This window comes from Myotis davidii, unplaced genomic scaffold (genome assembly GCF_000327345.1).
Source record: "Myotis davidii unplaced genomic scaffold, ASM32734v1 scaffold199, whole genome shotgun sequence".
Taxonomy (NCBI): domain Eukaryota; kingdom Metazoa; phylum Chordata; class Mammalia; order Chiroptera; family Vespertilionidae; genus Myotis; species Myotis davidii.
The window spans coordinates 1,664,819-1,676,361 of record NW_006290680.1 but is presented as its reverse complement, the minus strand read 5'-3'; the positions used below and the strand labels follow the sequence as shown (position 1 = coordinate 1,676,361).

The 11,543-nt window shown below is 39.8% G+C and overlaps 1 protein-coding gene across 4 annotated transcripts in view; it reads left to right on the top strand.

Moving 5' to 3' along the window:
- The window catches only part of ZHX3 (zinc fingers and homeoboxes 3), a 120,204-nt gene that overhangs the window by 58,519 nt on the left and 50,142 nt on the right, over nucleotides 1–11,543 (top strand). For all 4 annotated transcript variants that reach the window (XR_001513850.1, XM_006763756.2, XM_015563915.1 and 1 more), the window contains exon 2: nucleotides 3,785–3,904. The gene's annotated coding sequence lies outside the window, so the exon portion shown is untranslated. The remainder of the gene's footprint in view (nucleotides 1–3,784; nucleotides 3,905–11,543) is intronic.

The window sequence follows — 11,543 nt, the reverse complement described above, 5'->3', positions numbered from 1 at the left end:
AGTCCCGGATTGTGAGAGGGATGTCCAACTGCCAGTTTAGGCCCGATCCCTGTGGGCCTAAACTGGCAGTCAGACATCCCCTGAGGGGTCCCAGATTGGAGATGGCTATATATAAAAGGCTAAGTTGACTCACATATGTGCGATATATATAAAGCTCTCGCTGGTGCCAATCACATGTGTGTGGTTCAGTCTGTCATTGTCAATCGTGAATTTGGTTGACATTTCTATTTAGAGGAAGGACGAATAGTGATATTAAAATACTTCTTCTAACTAATTTCCTTTCAATGTGCATGTATTCATTCACTGGGCCACTAGTTTATAGAGAAAAGACTTTTAGAGTCTTCCTCCCAGCCCTCCCAATTATGGTTGACACTTTAAGCTCTAGCAGGTGTGTTTGAGCACAGTCTTTGGTAAAGTAGCTAGTGTTTCATAATCAGCTTTAGGAATTTGAATTATATCAGAGATAATTCATGATACCATTCTATGAAGCCTGTTAAACAATTTACTCTTATCATTGAGCATATAAGGCTCATGATAGCAGTTCCTCTGCTAGGAACTAAAGATGATGAAAATAAACTATAACCAGGGAAATGCAAGCTCTACCAGAATCCTGGTAGCCTTTATTGCAGAAATGAATAATCTATATAGTATATAAAAGCCTAAACGACCTTTACAACTGGTCAACCAAACGACTGGTTGACTGTTCACTATGATGTCCACTGACCACCAAGGGGCAGACACTCAACACAGGAACTGCCCCCTGGTGGTCAGTGAGCTCCTACAGCCAACCTCCTGCGGCTGGCCAACCTGCCACGGTCCCTCCCCCCAGCTGGCCGGCCAACCTCCTGCAGTCCCACCCCCTCACCAGCCGGCCCCGATAGGGACTGGGCGAGACAGCCCCGATTGCCGGCCAGGCTGAGGGACCCCACCCGTGCATGAATTCATGCACCAGGCCTCTAGTGCCTCTATAAACATCTGTGTACAAGTATTTGTTTGAATACCTGTCTTCAAGGTAGACACAAAAGGTCACATATTGTGTGATTGCATTTATATGAAATATTATGGAAAATAAGTCCATAGAAGCAAAAAACATATTAGTGGAATAGGGGATGGTAGTTACTGCTTAATGAATTCAATGGACGACTAAAATGCTTTGGAGCTAGGTAGAGGTGACAATTGTACAACATTGTGAATGCCACTGAATTGTATACTTTAAAATGGCTAAATTTATGTTACTTCAATTTTATCTCAATTTTAAAAAATTACATCATAAAGTTTTTGTGATCTCATAAATAACTGTGGCTTTGCTGTCATAGTTACCTTGTGACTGTAGGAACCCATGTGCTTTATAGTATTAGAACACTGGGAAAGTTCTTTCCACCTGTGGGCAGGAAAATTGGAAGATGGCTTATCCCAAGTGGGTTTCTTTTCAAATAACAATTAAGGAATATAGTTTTGCTTTTTTCATTTTTATTTGTAGAAGCTGATAAAATTTATATCTTGAACAGGCCCTAGGTTTTAAAGTTTGATCTCAATTGATATTGGTTGATTTCTTTATTTAATTTGAGAAAGCATGTCTAAAATAACTTTATATTGTTTGGAGATGGAGCAGATTTTGGTTTTATAAAAATTAAGAGTAAATTTTTTTTAAAAAAAGAATCTAGGATATACATATGGAATTGTAGTAAGATTTTTCTGATGATTTGCTATGCTGCACTGCTAGAGATTTTTGTGACTATCTAAAACTCACAAATACTTTTTATTGTCAGTGGAATTGATGTCAGCAATAAAAATTCAAGAAAAAGAAAATCCTGTTTTAGATTAATCAAGCAGAGCTTGTGCAAAAGCTAAAAACCTTAGTTTCTTTCTTTTTTTTTAATCTTACACCTGTTTTTTGAAGGAGGGACTTCAGGTTAGATTCTGACAAAAGGTCTGAGATTGAGAAAAACTTCTTACTCAGAAGGGTAGAACTGTTTTGTCAATATGATCATGAAGCTTTTCTTTATGAGTAAAGTTGATGCTTCTCCCCTCCCCTCCCCCATCCTGCTTCTGTCCCAGTGTTATATGTGGACTCATTCCTCCTGCAGAAGTATCTGTGCTGTCTTGCACACTCCCACCTGGTTCCCCTTAGGATCCACAATATGCCATCCAGACTAAGAGTTTGTAGACTTGAAGCCAACAAAGCTAATTGGTTTCTAGTGGATTGAACCCACAGCTTCTGGCATCATTAGCATCATGCCCCAATCACCTGAACTAGAGAGTAAAAGAATAAATGCTTGAGCCAGGGCCTTGTGACTTTAAAGTTAGAAGGAAATTAGTAAGCATAGCAAGCTGTCTGGAATAAATCTAATAAGCTAAAGTAGTGAGTGAATGTGAGTATTCAACTTAAAATAGTTATTGCTTCTGATTTCCATAAAATTATGGTTTCCCTTTTGTGATGTGCACTGGATAATTTTTTAAAATAAGAAGGTCAGTCTTTAAGTTGTGGAGAGTTAAAAGTTGTTTTTCCATAAAGTATTAATTAGGAAAAATTTCTAACGAGAGCTAATTCTACTAGACATTGAGCTACTATACAATGGCAGCAGTAAAGTGAAATAGGTGGACGAGACTGCAGCTTACACTGCTTACATTTGCCCAAGAACCTCTGCCTGTGAACAGCACTTAGTGAATTTCCTTGTACAATTTACTTAAGCTTTCTGTGCCTTAATTTTCCCATCTGGACAATCTGAATACTAGAATCTACCTCATAGGGTTGTTAGAAAGGTAGAATTAGTCAATATAGTTAAAGCTCTTTAGAACAGTGCCTGACAGAATCAGAACTAGCTATGTATATGTTAAAGAAGTAAGAATGATGGTGAAAGATAAGTCGGAGCTACTTGGTGAGGGGTGCTTTTTTGAGGGGCAAACTTGTTTACATTTACAGATACTCATAGTTCTGACCCTTTCTGGTGTACCAATGCATTGTTCTGTTTGAAAGTCTCAGATCCTCTGGCATAGTCTCTTTAAGGCCATTATACTGCTAGTGGATATTTCAACCAAAGAAAATGCTTTGGAAAAGAAGTAAAGAACTCAAAAGAATTGGTTTTTACTGTTTCCCAAGTAATTATAAGATCACATGAAGCATCTCTGGTGGGTTTTTTTTTTTTTGAAAACATAGTTACTGTCTTATTTTTTATTCCAAGAGTTATACTATGTGTTCTTCATTGGCCCTGGGCAGAAGGTGAAAACATAGGGGTAAGGGTCAGAAACAAAGGTAAAGATAACATAGTTTCTGGCCTAGAACACACAACCTAGAACATTGTAGTACCTCTAGATTCCATGCCAGGAAAACCCCAGAGCTTTGAATGGAAAAGTGGTGAAAAAGAACATATCTTTGAAGGTGCACAGCCTTGAAGCTGTAAAGCCACATGTCAGTTAATTTTATCATTTCTGCTAAGCCATCTCAAATTTAGCTAGGGGGAGAGAGGGAAACTCATTGGTGCAGAGTGTTAAAATTACAGATTTTAATGAATCATCTTGTTCTGATCTATTATAAGAGACAATTGACTCTGCCTTATTTCCATTTATTTTTCAGTTTCTACTAGCATTTTAAGTAGTTTTAACTGTGTAGTTTGTATTTTAATGACCTCTTTTTACTCTCTCCACCACCTTGGCTTACTGTTTGTGTGTAGTTCTGGTGAAAATGAATTAGGAAAAGAGATTGATGAGACTGGATAACTCAGCTTCCTAGAATATACTTGATCTTTTTTTCTCATGGAGTGATGATATGCTGCTTCTTTTACAGGACTGAATTGCAACTGCAGAAGCAACAACAAGTGAACCTTTAAAGATGCACACGGGACTGTATAAAGTGAAGAGAGATACTGAAGAAACCAATGAAGTAAGAAAAAAGTATATTTCCCAGGTAAATAGTATGCTTTTGAATTTTAGCACGTTTCTTGCTATAATATTTGCCATAATATTTAGTCCTTGTATTGCTGTTAAACTTTTTGTTACTTTATCCTCGTTCCATTTTTATTGCTGAGCGCTTTGACCGCATGATTTGTTTTTAATTAGCCTAAAAATCTGTATTAAATATGCAATTTATATGATTTCTCAGATCACCTAGGAACCTGTTACGTCTTAGGTTGACAATTGGGTATTATAAAGGTAGAGTTGTGTCTCTGTGATATGCAGATTTAGTCCAAGGTCAACTTTAAATCTGAATGTAGAACTTACACCTTTGTTTTATGAAATAACTGCCTTGAAAAACTAGAACACTAATTTGAACACTAGTTTTTCAAGTTACATTCTATGAGATGGGCAGCATGCCCTCAGAAACAGTAAACATTTTTTTCAATGCTAAATTTAACGCTGAAAACAAAGCAGACTGACTAATCAATCAATGTAAATAGACATAGCCTTCACTTTATGAAGTAGATGTGCCCTAACAAAATTTTATTATTATTAATTTAGTTGGGAACTCAATTTATTCTGTTATTCAGCACTCACAAGATTTGGGTGTTTTTGTTGTTGTTAATGTTTTTAAATAAAGGAAGTCCATTACATAACTTTTCATTATAACATTAAGAGCTCTTTTCCAGTATACTGAGCAGAAATTTTGGGAAAGAAAGTGGAGGAAATTGAGTCAGAGCCATTGGTGGTAATAGTGCTGGAAGCTTGTGCACAGCATCCTGACTTAGACATGGCAACTCCTCCACAAGCCTGGGGCCACCCAACCCATGGGATATTCTAGCTTCTGGAACTTTCTGCCTTAAGGTGGATTGCAGTAGGGCTGCTGTTGAATATATGATGTATTCCAGCTTGCTTATTCTTTAACTGAATTGGCAGCTTGAATTAAAAAGTACTTCAAGGCTTTGTATATTAGTCCTCTAAACTAAAAATAACAGAAGACAAGTTTATTTGCAAGTAAATTTGTACACACATTTTCTAAGGCTCATTATCATACTGAGTCCTGCCCAAAATCTCCTCCCAAAAAGCCACATGGTTCCTGTTCTCCTCCTCCTTCAGGCTTCTGCTATGGGGGCAAAGTTAATGGGAAGGAGAAAGCCAGTTTTCTGTTATATCAGTGTCTATACCTAGTATCTTGCCTAGCTCCACCTTACCTCATTTTTCTCATTCCACTTCTATCAAATATATTTTATTTATTCTCACATCATGCTTTTTCTGTTTCACCTTTAAGATATTTGTAGATTAATCTTTCACTTTTCAAGGTACATACCATTTAATTCAGCAATTGCATTTTTTCTAGGAATATATCTCACATATGAGCTCATGCAGATGTGCAGGTAATTCTGTATCCCCTCAGCCTCTATTAAATACTCATGCATGCTTCCTGTCTCATAGCACTTGGACAGAGACATCACTCTTGCTGGCATCATTCTGTCATGTCCATAGGTCATGTCTGCCTCCATAGGCAGCAACTCCTGCCAGTGTCTTGTAATCCTTCCAGAGTTTTGGTTTTTCCTTTCAAGTATCTAATTCCTTTCTTTTTAAAAAAGTTCCTCTAAGTTTTTTTGTTGTTTGTTTCTCAAGATTATTTAGTTGTGTGTTTATTTTTTTTAATGTTTTTGTCAATATTTAAAGCTTGTCCTCCTGTTCAACCAATCTTGAAGATTCTATAATTTACTTATGTGTGAATTTATTATCTTTAATTTATGGTTGGTAGTGCAATTGTTATGTTTTCTGTATATAATTCATTTCTTAATTTTTATATTTCCTGTCTCTTTTCTGTTAAAAGGAATGTTTTTTCCTTCCTTTTAACTTTAAAACAAATTTTAAATGTGAACAAACTTTTGAATTCTCTTAGTGCTAAACATTTGTTTCTACATTTATTTATTATTATTAAAGCAAAACCAGGAACTTCCCTTTCCTTGCATATATGGAAACTTAGTTACTCTCTCTTTTGGCATCCACTCTTCCTATTCCTTATCTACCCCCATTATTTTTTCCTTTCATGTTTTACATGTGTTCTATGAAGTGTATCAATTCTTGTTAGTATCAGCCTGTTAGTCATAAGTATTCTGCTACTTATGATTCATTTAACAATCATCAAGGCCTCACGCCAAGCTGGACTGATACTGAGCTAGGTGCAGGAGATACAAAGATAAAGACAGTCTGTCCCTGCCTTCAAGGTCCCCTTCCTGGTGAAGAGGTGGCCTGCATGCAGATCAACAATGGCAAAATCTATGTGACATGTTAGGTGTCCTGGAGACACAGAGGCAGGGAGGGAGGAGGGAGTGATGTTTGTTGAATAAGCGAAGGCATCCTGGGAGCTGAGTGTTACTGTACCAGTAAGGCTTTGTGAGATAATGGATAAGCCTGAAGATACCCAAGTTTATTGCCCTAGTTCAGTGGTCGGCAAACTCATTAGTCAACAGAGCCAATTATCAACAGTACAATGATTGAAATTTCTTTTGAGAGCCAAATTTTTTAAACTTAAACTATATAGGTAGGTACATTGTTATTAACTTAATTAGGGTACTCCTAAGGCTTAGGAAGAGCCACACTCAAGGGGCCAAAGAGCCGCATGTGGCTCGCGAGCCGCAGTTTGCCGACTACGGCTCTAGTTCATCAAACTAAAGGTACCAAGTGGTTGGAGATGAGACTGGACAAAGGGATATTGGGGCCTGATAATCAAGTGCCTTGAATGCCTGGCCAGCAAGTTTGAGTTTGTATCTTGTGGGCTGCACCACAAAGGCTTTAAAGCAGCTGTGGCAGTCATCCAGGTGAGAGACAATGGGAACTTGAATAAGGTGGTAGCAACAGTGATGGAGAAGTGGCAGATGAGGTGTTTTTTGAGGCAGAATGTAAAAAATTCTAGTGTCTGATTCAGATGAGATTGGGAGTTTTTAAGGAGTTCAACAATGAACAATTTTCACCTTGGTCCAGATGTGGCATCTGGAGTTGCAGGTGTCCACTGAGAGACCTCACCTTCCCTGTGGCAGTGTTCAGCTGGCTTTTCTTAAATATAGGCCATACAATTTTTATTTCTACCTTACTGAATAATTCTTCCAAAAAGTGTTATTTAATTTTGCTCATCCCATCTGCAAATAACAGATGCTGAACAATCAATATGCAAAATTAAGTAATTTGCCTGAAGTGCATGGTGGGGCTGAAATTTAATTAAGCCCATGGTGTCTGCCTCCAAGTGGTATTAAAAAGAAAAGGTTCACTGGAGTGTGTGTGTGTGTGTGTGTGTGTCCTGACCAGGTTTGGGAAATTCTCACCCAGTATCTTTTTAAATACAGTAGGTCATTGGGTTATGTCGGAGATCCGTTCCTATGGCGTGACATAACGCGATTTTCGCCGTAAGTCGGAACTGCCTACATAAGCACCTATGTCACTCACATGGAGCACATACACAGCAGTAATGAAGTGAAACAGTAAAACATTTAAAAGAAAGATAACAATTCTTGACCTTTACTTGTGGTAAATAAATAATGAAAAACATAAAGTACATATGTACATACATCGAAATGACGGAACTTTTTTTTTATAAACTAGTGGCCCAGTGCACGAAATTCATGCATATTAAAAGGGGATTAATTAGAGGAACTATTTTAATATTGCTATTTGCCCTTTCTCTATAATAGAAGTGTCAGAGATGTAAGACAATTAGTAAAATGTATATGAAAATCTTCCTCCTGTCAGAGTCTGGGGCGTGCTGCAAGACCCAGAGCAAGTCCCTGCCCACCCATGGCTCCTCGAAATCACGTGAGACCCAGACCCAGCTGGCTCCACCCCCACTGGGTGAGATCCAGAATCGGCCGGTCCCACCCTTGTCAAGCCCTGCCGGATGGGGGTGCAGCCTCCGGTCCCCTTGGTGCACACCAGGCAGGGGCATAGCCTCAGGTCCCCCAGCGCACCCTCAGGGCCCCCAGCCCGGTGTTCCCCGTCAAGCCTCACCGGATGGAGGGTGCGGCCTAAGGTTCCCCAAGCCAGAGCATGGGTGTGCCCTGAGGTCCCCCAGCCCGGACTGGAGTCAGGGGCACACCTTGAGGTCCCCTGTCAAGCCCTGCCGGGCGTGGGGGCATAGCCTGGGGTCCCCCATCAAGCTCTGCTGGGTGGGGGGCACGGCCTGAGGTCCCCTGCCCTGGCCCAGTGCCATGCAGCCTCTGGTCCCTGCTGATTGCTCGTTAAGGCTCGTTATGGAAACTTGGCCTCCACTGTGGGTGCAGCCATCTTGTGTTATGGAAACCGCCTCTGCTGTGGGTGCCGCCATCTTTGTGATGGTGTGACAGTCAATTTGCATATTCCCTCTTTATTAGATAGGATGGGAGATGGTGATCTAATCACAAAACAATGTACTTTGAGTCCTACATAACCCAAAGACTGTCTGTACTCTTTCATCTCCTCTCTTTCTACTTTCCTTCTGAGACTCTAGATGTGTTGTTGTCTCACAAGTGCCTGAGGCTCTGTTAATTTATTTTCAGTCTACTCTCTTTTGTTCATATTGGATAAGTGTTATTGATCTATCTTCAAGTTCACTTTCTGTCCTCGGTCATCTCCACTCCATCTAGCAAGTTGGTTTTTAAAATATATATATTTTTATTGATTTTAGAGGCAAGAAGGGAGAGAGAGATACAAACATCAATCATGGAGCCTGCAACCTGGGAATCGAACCCTGACTTCCTGATTCATGGATTTATGCTCAACCACTGAGCCATTCTGGCTGGGCCATTTAGCAAGTTTTTATTTCTCTTATTATATCATTCAGTTCTATAATTTTCACTTGGGTCTTTTTCATAACTTCTGTTTCTTTGATAGGATTTTCTATTTTGTCATTTGATTCAAGAGAATTTGTAGTTACTTGTTGCAACATTTTTAAGATGGTTACTCTAATATCTTTTGTAAGCTAATTCCAATATCAGATTTATCCTGATGTTGATATCAGTTTATTATATTTTCTCACTCAAGTGATGGTTTTCCTAGTTCTTGGTATGTTGGGTGATTTTCAGTTCTATTCTGGACACTTGTCCATTATGTTAGGAGACTCTGGGTCCTATTTAATTTTTTTTCACCAGGAAGTCACCCCAATTAAGTTTAGCACACAGGTTGTATCTACTTTTGTAGGCTGTGATTCCAATGCCAATTTACTTTTCAGAGCCTTTACTATTTTGGTCTGCTTGGCTATCTGTTGCAGCTGGGGCTCCCACTGATCCCTGCTGATGCTATCTAATGGAGGGAGGAGTTTCCCCAGACAATGCTGCCTAGTGCCTCTAGGTGAGAGAAGGGAGAGAAGGGAGTCTACATCCTGCTGGGATGAGGAATACTTCCTAGAGGCCTGCAGGGAGAGAGAGTGCTTTCAGCCTATTTTATTATCAGTAGGCTCCTGATCTGTCCTCCTTGTTGGTGCTTCCAGCTGGCCTGGTATAGTCAGCAGAACTCCCATTCTGTCATGGGGAAAGATATGCCTACCTGGGTTACCTTCGTTGCTAGGTTGGGGCTTGGGAAACACTGGGCCTGGGTTACATTTTTTAGTTGGATGGAGTAGGGGTGGGAGGGGGTAGTGTCATAAGATGCCCTGCTGCTATGTTGTTCCTCCACTCCTGGGATCTCTAATCTGTTCGCCTTCCCTTTGCTACCTTCTCCTTTGGTTGCCTCTTGTGTTATTTCCAGAATTTATAGTTGTACTTAGGAAGGAGGCTAGGAGAGAAATAAGTTACATCATCTTGTCTGAACCATGACAGTGTTCTCTTTAACCATTCATCTTTTGGATGATTAGGTTGTTTTAAATGGTGAGTACTGTAGACATCACGACTAGGGTTGGGTGGGAGTAGGGGTTGCTTCCAATAGCCTTGGATTCTGAAAGGCTTCCTTACTCCACAGGCCTGGTTAGCTGCCCAGTACAGGCTGTTATTCATCTGCTTGCTTGGCTGGTGATGTCAGTTCTTTATATCTGCTTCAAAGGCAGGCATTTCTTGTTGTTGTTATGCTCGTTGAATAATGCAGTAGTTGTCACACTTTCAGTGTGATTAAAACATTTATAGAGTCTTTTCTTAGTGTATCCCTTTGGTCAGTTTTCTTTGGCAAATATTTTATATTAAATTCCACCATGTAAATTGTATTTAACTGTGATTTAACTATGAAATATTTAATTTTTTTATGTGACCATTTCTATTTCAGGGCTGTAAAACAATGACCAAGATTTTTCATAAATTAGTGTGAAAAGTTTTTTTTTTACATTTTCCACTTACAAATGAGAAATTCGAGGTCATCTCAGTTCTTCCACAGTAAATGTGCCTTAAAAAAACCAGAGTGGGAAATTCTTTATATTGGAAGCCATGGGTCCCTTTGTATAGTTTACAATAATAGCTTTGCACAAATAATTTCAGGTTAATATTGCATACTATTTATTCCCACCCATTTCCTTTATTGGCTGTGACACACAGGAATTACGCCCATTGCTTGACTAACCTTTCTGACCTTTTGTTACTTGGCTATAAATTGACTTGGGTCTTTTGCAAAAACACTGTCGGGGAGAGGGGGTGGGGGGAATCTTTTTGTTAGAACCCAGCCAATTCCTGCTTCAGTGCAGAACAGTTTGTTCTCCTGAAGAAATGAGCCAGTTCAGTGAACAGAAAAACATAGCCATAAACTGGCATCACCAAAAACTGCAAAAGAGATTGCCCACGATCATTCCACAGAACAGGAAACTTTATATAAAAAAAGACACTTGGGGAAGCAAAATACAGTTTTTGAGTTCCATGGACTTTAGGTAAATGTAATTGACTTATTAGAGTTGTAACCACCTAAAGGGTTTCTTTTTCTGAGTTCTAGCAGTCCCCAACATTTTAACATTTTAAATGGGGATGTGGTAGGATTCTCCCTCTGCCATCTCACAGTCGCAGACTGCTGTTGTAGCACGCATTCCCACATTCCCACATTCCCTCTACGCTGGAAGCTTCTTCTGTTCAACAGTACAACCATTTCCTGAGTGACTGCTCTGTGTAAGACTGAGCCCTGGGTCCATCCCCCCAAAAAGACACTTATGGTGGTCTAGTGAATTATAAGAAAACATGAAACATAATTACAGTATGGCAAGTGTGATAACTAGAATGTACAAGACACAGAGTTGGTACTTTACAGACAGTCACAGAGGTGGAGTCATTAGAGTGAAGTGTAAAGACTGTCTAGGAGTTTGCCAACTAGATGAGAGGAGAAGATATTCTGGGCAAAGAGAGGAGCATATGTAAGTTGACGGACGAGTGAGGAGACAGCATGGGAGTTCCAAGCCTGTAAGTATAATTGCTTGGGTATAAAGTATGGAAGGAAAGGGGTGGTGGACAGTGAAATGAGAGGAACAGGGACCGGATACCATGTGTCTCAAATGCCACTTAAAGCAGTTTGAAGTTTATGCTGTGTGCTTTGGGGGGCTGTGTTAGGACTTGAAACAGGGGCATGGCCTGGGCGAGGTAGGGTAGGAAGAAGAGGGTTTGTAAAGAGCCAGGAGTTCAGAAAGCACCGAACTGAGGACCTGACAGGCAAAAGTGGGCAGAGTTTATCCTTCAAGGAATCACTAAGACAATGATCTGTGTGTT